The 18,008-nt window shown below is 48.1% G+C and overlaps 2 long non-coding RNA genes across 3 annotated transcripts; one reads left to right on the plus strand and one right to left on the minus strand.

Moving 5' to 3' along the window:
- Positions 1-410: 410 nt before the first annotated feature.
- LOC140617900 (uncharacterized) lies at positions 411-9,725 on the plus strand. Its single transcript, XR_012018044.1, has 2 exons — positions 411-557; positions 9,059-9,725. It is a non-coding gene; the product is annotated as an uncharacterized lncRNA (long non-coding RNA).
- A 3,272-nt stretch (positions 9,726-12,997) lies between these two features.
- On the minus strand, positions 12,998-17,763 carry LOC140618591 (uncharacterized). Of its 2 annotated transcripts, XR_012018661.1 has the most exons (6): positions 16,962-17,763; positions 15,682-16,579; positions 15,131-15,224; positions 14,632-14,749; positions 13,852-14,082; positions 12,998-13,338 (listed from the first exon to the last, which is right to left on the minus strand). It is a non-coding gene; the product is annotated as an uncharacterized lncRNA (long non-coding RNA). The 2 variants fall into 2 exon arrangements; XR_012018660.1 differs by having other exon boundaries at positions 15,682-17,763.
- Positions 17,764-18,008: the final 245 nt, after the last annotated feature.

Genomic DNA, 18,008 nt, shown 5'->3' on the forward strand with positions numbered 1-18,008 from the left:
TGGTTTCATCCAGGTGGTTTTACACAGCAACCGAACACATGTGGGATTATTCCTTGTCACACTGTCGCCTTGTCTCGGTAAATGGATAGAACCCAGCTTGGCACCAGATAAAGGGATTTTTATCCAGATATCCAGATATCCCCAGATAAAGGGATTTTTCTTAAACTCAGCTAACAGGCCCCAGAATTCAGTTACCCCAATAACCAAAGAAAACAATTGTCTCAGGAGAAAACCTTAGTCGTTTTGGCATCTCTCAAAGCACTTTGGACTGTTTTATTGACTAACTCTTGGGAGCGTTATATTTTCTAAACATAACCCGATGTCAATCATTAACACATCACTTCCCTTTCAAATGCAGCGTTCTCCCTTTTATGGCTTCCTTGCTGTTGGCAGGTGTTTGACACCTCCCAGACACGGTCTGAACTTTGAACAGTCTTATGGAAAATTTGAGATGGTGTTAAGAACCGGCTCCCAGCTCTCCCACACACACCGTGGCAACCTCGTACTAACATTGGCTTAAACAGTTACAAAGCATGTTGGCGCCCGTCATTCAACAGGTGAGTCAGCGATCCAAGGAGGTCTCCAAGGACCGGACCCTTTCCATCTCGGCTGTGGTCTTCTGGGTGGGCTTTTGGGTGAGGCTGGAGACCCTCCTCGGTATCGAAGGTCACTGGGTTCAGAAGAAACCATACGGCGAAGAAAGGTTTGGAAGCTTTCTCAGGGGAGCAAGCAGGGAGTTTTCTAGAAAACTCTGGCAAAACATTTCTGGAATCTTCTTGGCCCCAACTGCATTGTATGTGTGCTCTTGACCAAATCACTGCCAAGGGAAATGGATGGGTTTACCCTCAGACCAGTGCTCTTGTTGGTGAGGGGGATGAGGTAGGGTCAGTTCCTTGGAGTCCCATGGGAGGTGAGGGGAGCAGGAGGTTCCTGAGAAGTCAAGGACCTTTTTTGGGAGGATGGGTCGCGGATGTAGTAGGCAGTCGGCAATTCCCACTGCTGTCCTGGAAAAACCCACCACCTCCCCTCCACTACCCTGACTGAGGGAAAACTGTTTTCTTCTCACTCACCGCTCACACCAAACACCTCTGTGACCAGATGTGTGCACTTCTTCCCACACCAGCCAATTCTGTGACCCCAGCTGGGTGTCCTCTCATTCAGTTCAGGTCTGACACTGTCTCCCTGGAGTTAGAATCAGACCCTGCAGGTTAAGGGCTCGGTCTCCCCAGCCCATCCTCATTTCGGATCCCAGTCACGAGTCCCAGGCTGTCCCTTGTACTTCTGGCTGACAGGCTATAATTTGGGGTTCCCACGACCTCCTCCCTGAATTTGATAATTTGCAGCTCATAGAACTCAGGGGAAAATACTTCCTTTTGTTTACTGGTTTGTTATAAAGGACATAGTAAAGAATACAGATGAACAGTGAGGTGAAGAGACATGTAAAGAGTGGTCTGGAAAGGTCCTGAGTGTGGGTGCTTATGTCACTGTGGAGTTGGGGTACATCACTCCCCAGTGTGTGCATGTGTTCACCAACCCAGATGCTCTCTGAACCCCATAGTTTAGGGATTTTTATGGAGGCTTCATCACTTGGGCATGACCCATCATTAGCTCAGGCTGATGACACCTAATCTCAGCTTGGTCTTTCTGGTGACCAGCTGCCATCCAGGAGGCCACCAAGAGTCACCTCATTAGAACAGAAGGTGTTCCTATCACCCAAGAAATTCCAAGGGATTTAGGAGCCCTGTGTCAGAAACAAGTTCAAAGGCCAAATATTAGGGCAAACCAGGGGCACATCTTCAAATACCCCTTCTTCCCTAAGGATTGTTGTCTGATACTCAAAAATAATTTCACAGATGTGGAAAGGGAGACACAGAGAAAAGCAATAACCCATCCACGTCCCCATAGCCAGCGAGCGACAGAGCCAAGCTTCAATTCCCTGCAGCTTCCCTCATGACCCCTGTCCTTCCTCCTCTGCAGTAGGAGGTAAGAAGTACCCTGCTTGGGACACTGAGAGCTGAACTGCCTCATGTGGCAGCATGTCGGCAGCCAGTGTTTGAAGCTGTCAGAAGTAGATGTGGACCAAAGGTGCCTCCCATGCATTGGTGGTGGGAGTGTAAAATGGTACAGTCACTTTGAAAAACTTTTGCAGTTTTAGAAAATTAAAATGCACATCTGTTCTCTAACCCAGGAATTCCACCCCTGGGTGTGTATGCAAGAGGCATGAAAACACATCCACAGAAAGGTAGGAACAAGAGCACTCATAGCACCTCTTTCCATAATGGCCCCAAACTGGAAACAACCCAAGTGTCCATCAATAGGAAAATTGATAAACAAACAGTAGGATATCCATACAGTGGAGTACTACTCAGCAGTAAAAAGGGACCCACTCCCGAAGCTTGCCACAACATGGGTAAGTGTTATTATTATTATAATTTTTAAAAAGATTTTATTTATTTATTCATTAGAGACACACAGAGAGAGGCAGAGACATAGGCAGGGGGAGAAGCAGGCTCCCTGTGGGGAGCCCCATGTGGGACTCGATCTCAGGACTCCGGGATCGCTACCTGAGCCAAAGGCAGATGCTCAACCACTGAGCCAACCAGGCATCCCAGGAAGGGTTATTATTAATTAGATGTGTTGCTTTCAGAAGTATCTAAGTTCAGAAGCCACCAGAAAGGGTTGATTCTGAGTGTGTACTGGAGGTCAGGAGGCAGGGACCAAGGACGAATACTATGTTCTCAACCTTTCTGTAATTTTGGTAATTAGAAAAATCATGTACTATTTAATTTAATGAAACTTAAAGGGTCTCCTTCTCTCTGCCCATTGACCTTCAGTTAAGACTTCAGGTATGTAACTGGAAGCCCCACTTACTCAAGTTCAACTGGGATATTTAGAGTCCAATTTGGGGAAAATAGAGAGCAAACCTATAGAACTACACAACTCAGTCCAGAGCCCATGAAATTAATCATCTAAGTGACCAGGACTTGCTGGGTCTGGCCTGAGAGTGGCTCAGCAGAAGTGGCTCATTCCCAGGGAGAGACACGATGGGGGCATCTCATATGAAAATGACTTTGAAGCTGAAGCCCCTACACCCACAGGTCACCTGTGGCCCCAGAGGGATGCCACCGCCAGCCCTCAGCCAGGAGCCCGTAAATGAACTAGAAAAGTGAGTAAAGGAAGGTGTGCTGTTTTACATGAATTAAGAATTCATGCATGCTGATTGGCATTGCAGTCTCTGGAGGAATTCAAAATGCAAATGAAAACAACCTTTGCTGAACCAGTCCTCCCTGCTTCGAGAAAGCTCCAGACAGTGAATCCAGAACTTAAAAAATAAGAGACAGAAAGAAAAAATTAGAGGTTTGCCACTCGTATTACATAAGTATTTATCATGTTCAAAGAAGCAGAACTTGGAATGTGATTTGTTTTACAGAAATCCGATTTAGACACGTCTTTCCATAACTTTTCTAAGGCCTGTCTGTGGTTGTTAACCTGCCCGTTGTCTGGGTCCCGCCCACCTGGCTGTGCTCAAGCTCCCTGGGGGATGGGATCCCCAACGTGCAGTGTCGCACCTGCCACATGTTAGGAATCTAGGAGATGCATCTTGTGGGAAGGGTGAGTGAAAGGTTTATTTATCCCAAGTTGCTTTTTTTCCATTTGGTTTCCAAGGACTATATTATTAATATTTTAGGTAGATATTCCAGTAAGACTTGGGTAATCTTTCATGGTTTTTTTTTTGTTTGTTGTCGGTTGACTTTGTTTTGCTTTGGGATCAGAACTCTGCAAGCAGCAGAAACCTACTGTAGTTGCCAGAATACACATGCTTCAAGTGTTTTTGATGTTTTGATCGCCCTGCTTAAGACATGAATTTAAGACACAGCTTCTGAGAGAGAGAACAGGTTGTCTAGACTTGGGTCAGTGGCCACCACTTGAGGGGACCAGGCGCTTTGGTTGGCAGGTCCTCCAGGCTGTATCCAGTAGTGAAAAGTTTTGTTCCCACAAAAGAAATGGAAGCTGTTATTGGAGAAAGAGAAAAATCCGATGGCAGAATTGCATGGAAACAGTGGTTCTCAACCCTACCGCCTAACTCAGCACCTGCCTTTATACAAATATCGTATAACGCTGCTCTACGCCCCTGAAATGAAAGTCATGAGTAACATGACCTACCTATACACATAATTTAAAAAATTAGAATATCGTCCTGGCCATAATATCAGGGAGAAAGAAAAGGAACCGAACTTAGAGAATATTGCTTATAATAAAAATAATAAAACAGTAGAACTATACAAAATTAAAGGATAATAAATATGCCCCCAGGAGCAGCTATACTATAAGATTTAAAGAATCCGTGAGATGTTTGCCTCTGCTGTTGATGAGTAAGTGGATTTAAAAGCAGCAAGATAGGGGCACCTGGGTGGCTCGGTTGGTTAAGTGTCCAACTCTTGATTTTGGCTTGGGTCATGATCTTAGGGTCGTGGGATTGGGGTCACTTCTCTGTGCTGCACGTGGAGCCCGCTTTAGAGTCTCTCTCTCTGTCTCCCTCTTCCTCTGCCCTTTCTCCCCACAACCCCGTATGGGCTCTTTCTCTCTTCCTCTCAAAGAGAGAGACAGAGACAGAGACAGAGAGACAGAGAAGCAAAACAATCAGGAGCCAGCCTGTACAAGAAATGTTTGAAATGAAAGGGCAGATGAGGGGTGGGCATTGGAGTAAAACCTATTCGATGTACATTAACAGGTGTAAGACCTTTGGGTTCCTAGGTTTGAAGCTCAGTTAATTATAAACAGGGCTCTTACGGGAAGATCCAGAAAGACATTTAAAAGTCATAGGGGATGTAGGGGGACTGTGTTGCATGTGGCAGGAGTTGTAGCATCGCTGGGCTCCTGTCCACTAAATATTAGTAGCCCCTGTAAGGAAAGCTTGGGAAAGATTTTGAAATTTAGTGAGTGTCTTAAGTAGCTCATCAACCTAGGTGATCATCCCCTTCCCTTGTCTTTGACCAGACTATTTTACAATTCTGGAAAGATAAGATTAATTTGTGGCAAACTGATAGTAATGCAAATCATTCCTATCCATAGAAAACCATGTTATGTCCAGTGGGGGTTTAATCGACTTCTTCCACTGTTATGGGAGAAGCCAATTTTACGTGTATTAATGAAATTCATTTCAACATTCCTAATGATCTACAAATAAATGTGTTTGCACTTTGGATTTTTCTTTGACTTGGTTTGAACTTTTCTGGTTCCTCCATTCATTACTGAGTTAAATAAAACCTTTGACACGTTCATTGAATATTTGTATGACAGCCATGATTTTACCTTTTTTTAAAAAAAGTATTCTTTTACAATCCCCATCCTTGTGCAACCCAAAATTAAAAAAGTTGTGCAACCCCTCAACTTTTCAAACTCCCCGTAAGACAATACTATACACATTGAGTCACTGTGTTAACACACACACACACACACACACACACACACAGAAATGCCAAACCTAAGGAAACCTAATCCATATTCTCTGATCTCTACCCTGTGGCCACGTGGCGCAATAGTTGACTGAGTGATACATTGCTCCTGCTTCACAAATCTCCCACTTTGGGTTTTTAGGGTTTGAAGGCTCAGCCTCAGGGTGAGGTCCTTGAGATCACACTTTGTTCAAAGCCATTTTGATTTAACCAACATCCTCAGCTTTTTGGCTCTTGTATGAGGAAGATCACAACTGGAGATGACCCACCACCCTTCGGCATTAATGTGAAAGGGAATTACATCCTGTGTAATTCTAATCTTCTCGGCCACGGTTGTTTTCTTGGTGTCATGGGGCTATTTCTAAGAATCAAAAGGAAAATTAAGGAGAAAATCCGAGAAGACCACCCCTTAGTCTCAAATCCTGTTAAATCTTCAACAAAACCGAACTCACCAGGGCTTGACGAAATAAGCTCGTACGCAGAGAAGGGCACGGTCGTGGTGGGGAGACTCTGCAGCTTTCTTCATAATCCCAGTTCTTTCCATCTGGACAACAGCAGACAGTGAGGGGTTCCCAGTTGCCCAGTTTTCTGTCGGGCTGTGTGGAACGGAAGCGACTATGCTTTGATCTCCGGACTCAGCACTCATTTCCCTAACCCTGGTCCTTGTAAGAGCAAGGGACAGAAATCATCACCGAAGCCTTGCCGCAGAGCATGGAAGGGGCTTGGCCATTTTTCTGTTCTGGTGCTTAAATGGATTGTACTGACAGATTAGGGTCATGCCAAGAGACCAGGAGGTCGGGGTAGGGAGGATGAGATCTTCTTCCTAAAATCCTTATACTCCTATCAAAATAGGACACATTGCTAACATAGAATAGGGCATCTGTCTAAAGGGCTCTTCTGAGAAATTTTATGATACTAGGATAGTAATTGCTGTCAAATATTCAAATATTACAAAATACTCCAAAGTGTAATTTGAGCACATGACAGTGTACGACTAATACATTAGTTCCCATACATTGTACAGGTGCATCCCTCTTTGCACCCCACCTCGTTCAGGCTGCGTGAACACATGCCACCCCCCTTCATTCAGGTGGCTTACCTTCTCCCTGGTGAGACCACCCTTGACCACCCATCGAAAATAATGCCTTCACCCTCTCTGCCTTCTTTTGCACTTTACTTTCTCCATAGCACTTTTTCACTTCTTGATGCTATATTGCATTTCTATTTCTTAAAAGATTTTATTTTTTATTTGACAGAAAAAGAGGGAAGAGGGGCAGAGGGAGAGGGAGAGAATCTCATGCAGACTCCATGCTGAGTGTGGAGCCTGACTCGGGGCTTGATCTCATGACCTTGAGGTCAGGACCTGAGCCAAAACCAAACCAAGAGGCAGACCTCAACTGACTGTGCCACCCAGATGCGAGCACTTTCTTTCTCTCTCTTTCTTTCTTTCTTTCTTTCTTTCTTTCTTTCTTTCTTTCTTTCTTTCTTTCTTTCTTTCTTTCTTTCTTTTCTTTTTTCTTTCTTTCTTTCTTTTTTCTTTTTTCTTTCTTTCTTTCTTTCTTTCTTTCTTTCTTTCTTTCTTTCTTTCTTTCTTTCTTTTTTTCTTTCTTTCTTTCTTCTTTCTTCATTGTTATTCTTCCCATTAAAAGATCAGGTCACAGCAGGGATTTTGTTCTATCCACTGTTTTAACTCTGGTGCCTAGGGCAGACCTTGGCGCCTTGTAGGTCCTCAGCCAGTATTTGCTGGATGAACATGCCTCTACCATTCTTTAAAGCACCCATCTAGACTCATCTCTGTCTTGAGCCTTTTGGGGTGCCCTTGAGAGTCAGTCTTCTTTTCTCAATAGCCTCATTATATTCTTGCATCTGGCACATGTTTTTTGAGCTTCTTGGTGTGAGCTTTTAGCTTTACCAGGGGGCTGGATTGGGAAGAGAACAGAATCCCTTCCTCATGGAGCTGCCATTCCCATGGGGAAAAATGGGCGCTAAACATGTTGCTGGTAACTCTGTCTAGTTCTTAGATGCCCCTGTACCTCATCGTATAGTTACTTTGATCATTTGGTCAAAAAACATGTGTGTGTGTGTGTGTGTGTGTGTGTGTGTGTGTGTGTAGAAAGGGTTTACCACTTGTCAGAGACTGAGCCAGGCATAGGCAATCTGAAAAGTGAATAAATGATCAAAATTAACTTTAAAGGACTCACAGTATACTGAGCAGAGAGGTAGTGAGGCAAACAGGGCCATAGTAATAGCAGTGATGTGAGGTATGTGCTAAAGCAGAGGGAGTGGGGTCAGATTCTAGGCTGTGGATGGTACTGAAATAACCAGGAAGAAATCAGAGAAGACTTCACAGAAGAGGTGACAGATGTAGAAGAAAGAGTAGGAGTTCACTCTGAGAAGTGACACTGAGGGAAAGGCATTTGGGCAGAGGGAACAGTCAATGCAAAGGCCTAGAGGCCAAAGAGCTGCTGATGACCAAAGAAAGTGGCCAAATTTTCTAAATGATGGCTCCACTCCTCATGTCCCAATCCAATCCTGAGTTATCTTTTGAGAGCTGTCCAAGCGCAGGGCACAGCTGAGGATGCAGAGAAGCACAAAGGACGTCCTCTGACCTCCTGGAGCACTGTCTCACCTGGCAGGCAGCAGGCACGTAAAGAGAAGCAAGAGTGAAAGATCTGATACATGTTCAAGGCATCATTAGATGATCACTGGGCACACATTGTGAATTTGTGCCTGATTCACTTGGTAAGGATAGAGTAGCAAAGTTCATTAGATAGTGGCCAGGTCATTCATTCATTCATTCATTCATTCACAAGTATTTCTTACATTATGTACTCGGCACATCTCTGAGGTGCTTGGGAGAGAGAGGTAAACAGGAAAGATGAGATCCCTGTGCTCATGGAGCTTATACTGAAAATTCATCCCAAATGCGGTGAACAGATGAGTAAAGAAGACCTTTCTAGAAGATGGCAGTGCTATGAAGTAAACACAGCAGGGCAGAGGACTAGCAGGGGTACGAGTGGGGAGCAGGGGCCCCCTTCAGCTACAGGGTCCAGGAGGAAGCCCCTTTCATCCCCATTAGAGCTGAGGCTTGAGCTTGGAGGAAGAGGCAGTGTGTGAAGATGCTGGAAAAGCAGGTGCACAGGCCGGGAGGTGGGACAGCAGAGCCAATGTGGCTGCAGGGGTGGGGAGCACAGAATTGAGGTGGATGAGGTCAGCGGGGCAGCAGATTGGAGCCTCGTAGCCCTGGTGAGGAGATGGGTCTCTTCTCCTTGGGAATGCAATGGACAGGAGCCTTCATTTCCGCAAACTGCCTGGAGGTGTCCTTCTCTCTCTTACTGGGGACACCTGACATGAAGGAAGCCCTCACAACATTTAATTTATTTTAATTTGGACTGTTGAAGCCTATCAAGCTATTCTATTGCCATCCCCAAGGGTCCTCCCCCCTTCCTGCCCTCGATTCTCCCTCGTCCACCTGGTCTGTTCATGCAGTGACAACTCCCCTCTGACGCTGAGTCCCTAAGCCACCCAATTTCCTGCGTATTATTAAAATGATTAAAACACAAAATCAGAGCACAGCTGTTATCTTTCTCGTTGAGCCACAGAGAAAAGAAACAGGCAGAGAAAAGAAAAAAACACGACCCTGGGACGTTGGATCATATCGGCCCAGCACAGCGAGACAAAGGCTGGCGATCCTCGGGTTGGCATGTGACGGTTCACCGGGCGCTCGGCACAAGGACGCTTTGAAACAATGACACCGCGTGGAGGCTCTCAGTCACCGAGGTCACAGGGGAGCCAGAGAGGGGATCACTTAGCTACGGGCTTAAGTATATCAGCCAACATCTATGGAGCACTTGCGGTGTGCCAGGCCCGCTCTAAGCATGCACTTGTGTTAATCTAATCCTGACATCCGCCCTTGGAGAGGGGCAATGGTATTAGCCATGTCTCACACATGGGGAAACTGAGACCTAGGGTGGTGAGGGAGGCCTTGCTATTTGTCCCACAGCTAGTGAGAGATGGACTCTGCAGCCTGGTAACTGCACACCCTGAATCTGCAAAGCCCTGCACCAGCGGAATACAGCAGATGATGTGCTGGAATGAAGAAAATCAGGATTCCGCGCTCCCCAGCCCCTTCTTGCATAGGATCTCGTACCGCGTAGCTGGGCTGTCACTCGGGGGCTCCCAGTTTCTGGAAAACAGCCTCTCAGAGACTGTTCCTCCCATTCCATGTGGTGGGCTGACACTCTTCCAGTAAATGTTGTCTGCTTCTGACTCCCTGGTGTCTGTGTGCAGGTGCACATATGTGTGTGTGTGTATGTGTGTGCATGTGCATAAGGCAGTTAAGAGCAGGGTGTCCGGAGTCAGGCAGCCTGGGCTTGGGTCCTGGCTCAGCCGCCCCCAGGAACAACCTCAGGAACATTGCTTATGCTCTCTGTGCCTCAGTTTCCTCCTCTGTCACACGGTGACAATCAGCCCCCATCTCGTAGCGTCGATGTGAGGATTAGGTGCGTTAGTCCGAGTGAACTTAGATAGGGTCCCAGGCCAGGGTGGGTGCTGGATGAAGCTTCCGTGATTACCACTGTTCATCTCCCCACCCCACTCCTGTCTGTGTTGTGCATGCAGCCTGAACTCTCTCTCCCCGGGGACAGCTGCTCTCCTGAGCACAGGGGAGAAGCATCCTGGTCCCACTGGCACACAGCCGGGTGACCTTGGGCCGGGTACTTCACCAACTTGTGCCTTGGTTTCCTCTTCTGGAAAATGGAGCAGCAATCACACTTCCTACCTGTTGGGGGGATTAAATGAGTTCCAGGAGCACTCGAGGTTAGCACATCAAGTGTAGTTGGGTTGCCCTCCCCTGGATCTTCATTTGGCAACGTCATGTTTGCACGTCTCCTTAGTGAGGCCTTCCTGACTGTGTATCTGATGGAGCTCATTGCCCAGCTCAGGTCACTCTCCATCCCAGCAGTCGGCAAGGCACAGTTAAGGGGCAAATCCAGCCTTCTCCATGTTTATAAATAAAGCTTTGTTGAAATAGCCACACTGATTCGCTTACATACCATCTATGGCTGCTTTCTCACTGTAGTTGTGACAGGGACTGTACCCTAGAGCCTAAAACATTTAGCATCTGGCCCTTTACATAAAAGGTTTATCAGCCCCTGTTCCATCCACATTCCATTTGATTTCCATCCACCTTTGGGCTGCTCCCCAGAACCAGACACTGAGGCAAGAGAAGGAGTTTATTCTAGAAGACCCTGCAGGGCAGTGGGGCAGTGGGACAGGGCAGGAGCTGCCACATGAACCTCAGAGTCCTAGTCATTACCATCAGAGACCAAATCTGGAGTGTTGGCTCCCAATGCTTCCTGGGTCAGGGGGACACCATCAGGAGGCGTCTGGGGCTTGTGGTCAGATCGCAGGTGGCAAGGACTGGTTATGAGTGTTGAGGAGCGTGGGCTGTGCTGAGAATTACATCGTTTTGTCATCTATCCTTGCCTGTCCCCTGCTGGATGGGGGTCTCATCACGGTGGACCTTCACAGAGTAGGGACAGTGATGGATGTTGGCTGAGGGCATCGGGGTGCTCCTTCCCCGAGGTCTCTCTGCCATCATGATCACAGATGCCATAGATTTTGCCTCCTCTTCTGCTCATTTTTGGTAAGACATGTGGGTTTGCTTTGGGTAGCAGACAGGGAAGTCGAGGTCCAGAAATGTGACCTATTTCAAATCTTGCAGCTGCCTAAGGGATCTACTCAGAGACCAAGACCCTCCAGGTCTTGGCTTGTCTCAACATAATCTCTCACCTGCCACTGCCTCAGTGTCCTCTACACGGTGGAAGGACAGAAGGGCTCACCCACCCCCTCCACCCAATACCCACCCGGTGTGCTCAATGCAGCCAGAGGGATCACGGAATGCACCAAACCCACAGGTCACCCTGCTATCTAAATGTCTCCATGGGCTTCACCCGGCCCTAAAAATAAGACAAAAGCTCCCAAATGTGCTGTGTCAGTTGGGGTTGGTTTAATTGTGAGTAGCAGAGCCTCAAAAGAACAGTGGTCTAAATAAAGAAACAGAGAAAAGAGTTTGTGCGTCTGGGCCCAGGAAGTCTGGGAAGATGGTCAGGAGGCCATCAGAGAGGCAGCCACGGTCACATCCCGTGGGGCTGGTAGGGGGTGGACTTTACTCTGGTTGTGGGAAGAAGTCAGAGGCTTCTGAGCAGGCGAGATGCTTTTATTGACTTTGAAAGGATGTGCATGTCTTAGCCTGCGTGTTACATTTGTTTGAGCGACTGTTTGGTTAGTATCTGCCCTCCCAACCTCTACCTCAAATGGACCATCCCTGGTGGCAGGGGCCAAGCCTATTTTTTTTCTCAGCAGCATCTGTCCTGCTTCTAGCACATTGCCTGACATATGGCAGATAGTCAATAAATATTTGTTAAGGCAAGAGAGCAGGAAGGGACAGAATGCTTAGGGAGACACTGGGGGGGCCTCTCTCTGCCTGTTTCCCTCCATGTCATACGTGTAAATCCCGGGTGGACCGGCTCCGTCACCTGCCAGGCTGTGTCGGCATCTGATGTTTAGCATATAAAAATCTTTCAGGAACAATCGCATTGATCCTGAGGTTGACTTCGTGCTGAGCGAGAATAAGGAATGATTCAAGCCACTTGGACAACAATTCAACCGTCTCCTCCTTACTTTGAAGGAAAGTGGCTAAAGAGACAGGCCTCCAGGGAAGCGGTTACAGTGCTGCGTGCCATCCTTGAGGAGACACGTAACTGGAGGATGATTTATTGCAGCCTTCCGGTGTGGGAAGAGCCAGCGGCTTACAGGGGAAAAGAGCTCCTCTGTGGCCACCCGCCCCGAGAGACCAGTGAGCATTTGTACTTCGTTTAGCTCTAAGGAAACCCTGACCTCCTTTCCTGTACTCGGCAAACTTGACACCTTATGAATTGCTGCCTCTTGGTGTAAGTCCAGCTGCTCAGCCTGCCAGCCTCCCTTGCAGCTAGGGCTGGGCCAGTTGTCTCCGGTTGCGCTCATCATCTGCAACCACACACCTAAACTTTGAATGGGAGTCTTGTCCTTTTGAGAAACAGGAACCTCCTGAAATCGGTTCTGGGGATGGCCAGTGAGTGGGACGGGCTGACACCAGTGCTTTGAGCAGTGGGAGCCATAGGGTCTATGCCCAGAGGTAGGGTCTATGCCCAGAGGTATCTTCATCCCCCAGAGCTCCGGGGGATGATTTTTGGACCAAATGCTTAGCTATGCGGCCTTTAAGTTTGATTATCTATTTCCTTTCTGGGAAGCCTTGTAGCTACCCAGTATGTTTTTGTAAATTCCTTTTCTGCTTAAATTTATGGGGGCGAGTTCTGTTGTTTTCAGCTAACCGCTGTGACTTACACATGGGGCAGGGATGTGGAGCTGCCTCGAGGTACCAGTGAGGCAAGTGGTGATGAGGAAGGTGCGTGTGCTCTGGACTTAACCGGGCACCTGGGAACAGAAACTGTGTAAACCACCACAGGCTGTCTATGACCGATGCCACCGACTTCCTCTCATTTAGTCATCCATAAATATTTATTAAGTACTGACTCTACCGAGCACTGTGCTCGTTGCCAGGGATAAAGTACTGAAGAGGGCAGACAAGCGCCCTGTCCTCTTGGGGCTTCCGTTCTGGCTGGGCAGGCAGCAAGAGATAATAAATAAATGAATAAATGAGATACGTTGAGGTCGTGAAAGAAAGGATGAGAAGGTGGCGACCGTCAAAGGCTGCTTTCTCCAAGGCGGTCAGGGCATAGCACTCTGATGGGTCAGTCTTACAGATGAGAAGCAGCCTGCCAGGCTGAATGTTCAGGAACACAAGTCCCGGGTGGGAGAAGTGGTGAGCGGCACAGTGGCTCTGAGCAAGAAAGGACGTGGCATGTTACAGGAGCGCCAAGGGACCAGGTCATGCTGGGCCGCAAAGGCCATGGTAAGGCATCTGGATCGCATTTGATGGGAAATCATTGGAGAGAGTTATGCAAAGGAGTGATGGGGCATGACTTGCAGTGTAGACATGGCGCGTGAGCCTGTGCGGGTGGCAGGAAGCAGGGGGACCCAACACGGGTCGGGAAGTGTTGCCTACCAGGGAAGCTCAGTAGAGACTCAGCATCCAGGCCCTTTATTGGGAGGCTGGTCACATAGGCACCCTCCCCCCAGAATCCACACAGGCAGGAGGAAAGCCAGTGCTCAGCATAAACCATACCGTTCATCTGTCCCGGGTAAAGATGGGGAGGGGTACAGAGGAGGGGGGTGCATGGGTTCAGAATCTACTTAGGGGGTTGAGCTGTCAGGAAGGGCTGATGAGCTGGGTGGGGGGCATAAGAAAGGGAGGTGTCCGTCTCTGGGAATCATGGGAAGGGGAATTCATTACCATCACGGGGCACTTTTGAGTTCAAACATGCGGCTGCAGGTGTCTCTCTCACTTAGTCACAGAAGTTTCACAATGAGAAGGATCCCATCTGGTGTGACTGCTTCCTTTGACAGATGAGCACACTGAGGCCCGGGAAGGGCTAACCAGAGAGTTAGTAGTCGACAGGAGACTGGATTCTCCATGCTCTGATTTCCAAGTAAGTGCTCTTTTAATATACCCTTTTGAGGATGACTAGAAGGATCGGGGGTCATAGAATGTTAAGGCCGGAAATGACTGCGTGCTGCTTGCTAAGCTGGTTTCTCAGCCTCCAGCCCACCCTTGTAAACTGTTCTGTAATGCTAGGGCTGAGCCTCTATAGAGTCCGTTTATCCTTTTCCTGTTGGCTTTTCACTGGGTGCTGTATATGCAGGTTGCAGCAGCCTGGGCCCCTTCGAGAGGCAGAACCATACAGTGATTTAAACAGGGGAAGGGTTATATAAAGAATGATTAAATTATGATAAAAAGAGTCACTATGGGATATAAGGAAAGACTAGCTGGTTTCCTAGGGCTGAGTCAGAGTCCTCCAGGAAGGACAAACTTAGAAGGGGAGCCCTTCCCAAGGCTGGGGTTCAGATCTCTTTGTAGGAGATAGTTTGCTGGCCCCTGGGTTAGTTAGCTCACTGCTGGAGTGCAGTAGCACCTAGCGAAGTCACCAGGCTTCCAAAATATTCACCAGTTCTTCTCTCCACCACCCACCCCGTCCCCGCCCCCATCTTGGTCCAAGCCACCATCACCTCTCACCTGATTATTGCAACAGTTGCCTCACTGATCTCTTGATCTTGACTCTATACTAGGTCAGTTTTCGAAGCAGAGCCTATGATGGAGATCCTTACGCACACAATTTATTGAGGAGGTGCTCCTAAGAGAAGGGAGTGAGGTGCAGAAACAGGGCAGGAAAAAAAAAAGCTAAGGAAGGAAGGAGAGGATCTTCAGCCTGAGCCTGTGGAGAGTCCTGGAGCACGAGTTGTATCTCAGAGTTAGTCCCAACTTGAGGCAAGGGGGCTGGCATTTGTGTCTCCATGTCACTCTGTCATCAGTGATCGGCTGCTTTAGGGTGTGCATGGGGATCATAGCCTCCTGCGCAAGGAAGCTCCCATGTGGCCTCAGGGCTGTTCTCACTCTGGGGAGGGGGCACCTGTGGGCCTTGATCAGCTATGACTCAAAGCAGCTACTGTACAAGGTCAGGAAAGGGGATCCAAGCAGGGCACCAACCACACCACCGCCCCTCCCAACATCCTACTAATAGACGGGTGGTCCAGGAGGTCTTCCTCTTTAGGTTCACGGGAATGTCCATCTTGTGTGGGGACTGCAGGGTCACTGGGCTGATGCAGCATCTGCCAAGAGGTGGCCAAAGGGGACAGGAAGTCACGTTGGAGTTGGATATAGAACCTCTATTCCAACAGCATTCTGTGTAAACCCCAATCTGGCGCCTCTCTGGTCTTGGGAACTTGGGCGAGCTGCTTTCTCTCTCTGGATTCACTTCCTGTCTGCAAATAGGATTTGACACCTGCCATCAGGACTGATTCTGGGACTGTTCCCAGCAGCCCACTGTTCTGACACATTCTTCAGGCCTTGGCACTAATTTTGAATGCCCTTCTGGATGTCCATGGAGATTAGAATGCTCTTTGAGATGACCTGAGCCCAGAACCGAATTCTAGGTTTCACATAGACACAAAAGTATTTTTTTTCTGCTGTTTTAAAATATACCAAGTTTTCAGGAATGAAACTATGGTATAAGCTAAGGGAAGATCGGACCTTGATTTATTTGAGACTTTACCGAGATCTGCTCACCATGTTGAAGACTTGCATTACCAATGGCAAAGCGTCTTGTGGCGTCTGGGTTGCCCCCAGACAGCACAGCGGTCGCTGCTCTGCATCTGTAGCTTCATTCCCTGGGATTCTATATCCAAGTTCAAGCATCTGATGACGATTATATCTTCCAGTTGAGTCATGCGAGAGCATTTACATGTTGAAAATGTTTTATTATAAATTCCTTTCCTTTCCCCTTTATCTTATGCTTAGACTATGACATTGATTACAAAATATGTATATAGGCAGGTTATATTAATGAGGAATTTCATTTGAGTTGAAAAGAAATAATAAAATATTTGTTTTAAAAACCAGGCATTGGCTCTGATAGAGTTGAGAAACACAAGTCTGAACAGAATTAGCAATGTCTTCTCTTTCCCCAGGGGACCCACAGCCTCATTTAGAGACACCTTTGAGCTGGCTGTTGGCTTGAGCCAAATTTCCCAAGGACACAGTCGTTTCTGCCCTTCAGTCTAATCGAATTTTACTTTGTTGCGATTTACACTTTCTCTTAGGGAGTCTGCGGAAGGGGCGCCTGGGTGGCTCAGTGGGTTAAGCATCTGCCTTGGGCTCAGGTCATGATCCCAGGGGTCCTGGGATGGAGCCCCATATCTGGGCTCTCTGCTCAGTGGGGAGTCTGTGTCTCCCTCTTTCTCTGTGCCCATGTTCTCTCTCTCTCATATAAATAAATAAATAATCTTAAAAAAAAATGGAGTCTGCTCAAGACCCAAGTGATTTTTATCCCACTTGCCTGGGCTGTGTGTCCTGGAATGGTCCCTACCAACGGAGTGTGGCTGGCTGGCCCCCCTCTGCCAGCGGAGCAGACCTGGGCTTTTGCCAGATTTAGGTCTCTGTCCAGTGAGCAAGTAATTGCTTTTCTCTGTAGGAGACACAACAATAATCAAGAAACAAACAAACACATTTTTTTTTTAAAAAAGCAGAAACGCTTAGTCATGCAAATCAGGGCGAGGAGAGGGTAAAGAAAGGGCCTCATTTGCATGCAGCAGCTCCAGCAGGGTCCTGGCCCACCAGCCCCTGTCTACGGAAACCCTTGGCCCAGAGCTGCAAACACCCAGGCACATTATTGCACGTTAATAAAGGTTTGTCCCGAGTGGAGTAAACAGCAGCGGTTCCCAGGACGCCAAGAAACAGCAAACTCTCCAGAGGTTCACTGGGTCATTAGCTGTGGCACAATACGGGTCAGGCTGGATGTAATGTTGTTCCCTTCAGCGAGGGGCTCCAATAGGGCCACCGGTTCTCACAGTGGGGGACAGTGACTGGGTTGCAAGTTGAGGTCTCCTGGATACCAGGCCCAGGGCCCTCATTAGGATTCATGGCGCCTCTGACATCACTGGTGCTTTTGTGATGCAAACCTCCACGTTGTCTAAGCGCAGGAGGGGCCCTTGGATCTGTGTGTCCCTGTTACTGTGCACGCCCACGAAATGGGACATGCAGAGATGTACTGTTTTAATCAGGTAGTCAGGATCTGTCTTCTACCTGTATGGTGAGACATGAGGACATAGAAATGACAGTCTCGAAGGGAGTTTGGCATGGCATGCAGCACAGGGCCACCGAAGAAGCACCGGGGCCTTCCAGGAGGCAGAGGGAGAGGTGGGGAGTCTGTGAGCAAGAGGCTTTGCTCTTGCAAAGTTTATGGCCTGGGGGAAGCCAGTGAGGCAGGGCAAGAAGGCTTAGGATGGGCTAGTTGGAGTGATTCCAGCGGGCTCTGGGCACGGGATTTGTCCCGAGCTGTCAGTACCTGGTACTGGAGTAATGAAGGCAGGTGGCTACTGGCCAGGAGTGTGAGAGCCTGAAAAAAGGAAGTGGCTGGGAGGAGTGGCCTCTGGATTGGTTAGTGTTTGAGGGGAGCACACCAGGGTGAGTTGTTGCTATCTATCACAATTGGCTACCTCTGGGAGGAGTAGTCCCTGTAGGGCAGAAAGGTCAGGATGCCAAAGCTGCAGAACTGCAAAACGTAAAAGACGTGGTTGATGCGTATACGGAGACACGACATGACACTTGTGCTCACACACAGACACACGTGAAGAGCTGGGTTCAATCTGCCTCCTGTTCCCGTTAGTAGTACTTAGATCCCTTCCCCCGAAGCATGTCTTATTATACAATAGTGCTCTTTAATTGCAAGAGCACTTGGGAAATTGTAGGGATGAAGTCAAACAAATCCGAGCGTTCTAATTCTGCGTTCTGCATATGTTCTGTCTTTACATTCTGCTTGGAGAGCGTAAGAACCCAACAGACAGAGGGGGAGGCTCGTGGGCGGACGTCGCGTGGGCAGAGCCAGAAGGAACCGC

This window comes from Canis lupus, chromosome 26, assembly GCF_048164855.1.
Source record: "Canis lupus baileyi chromosome 26, mCanLup2.hap1, whole genome shotgun sequence".
NCBI classification, from domain to species: Eukaryota; Metazoa; Chordata; class Mammalia; order Carnivora; family Canidae; genus Canis; species Canis lupus.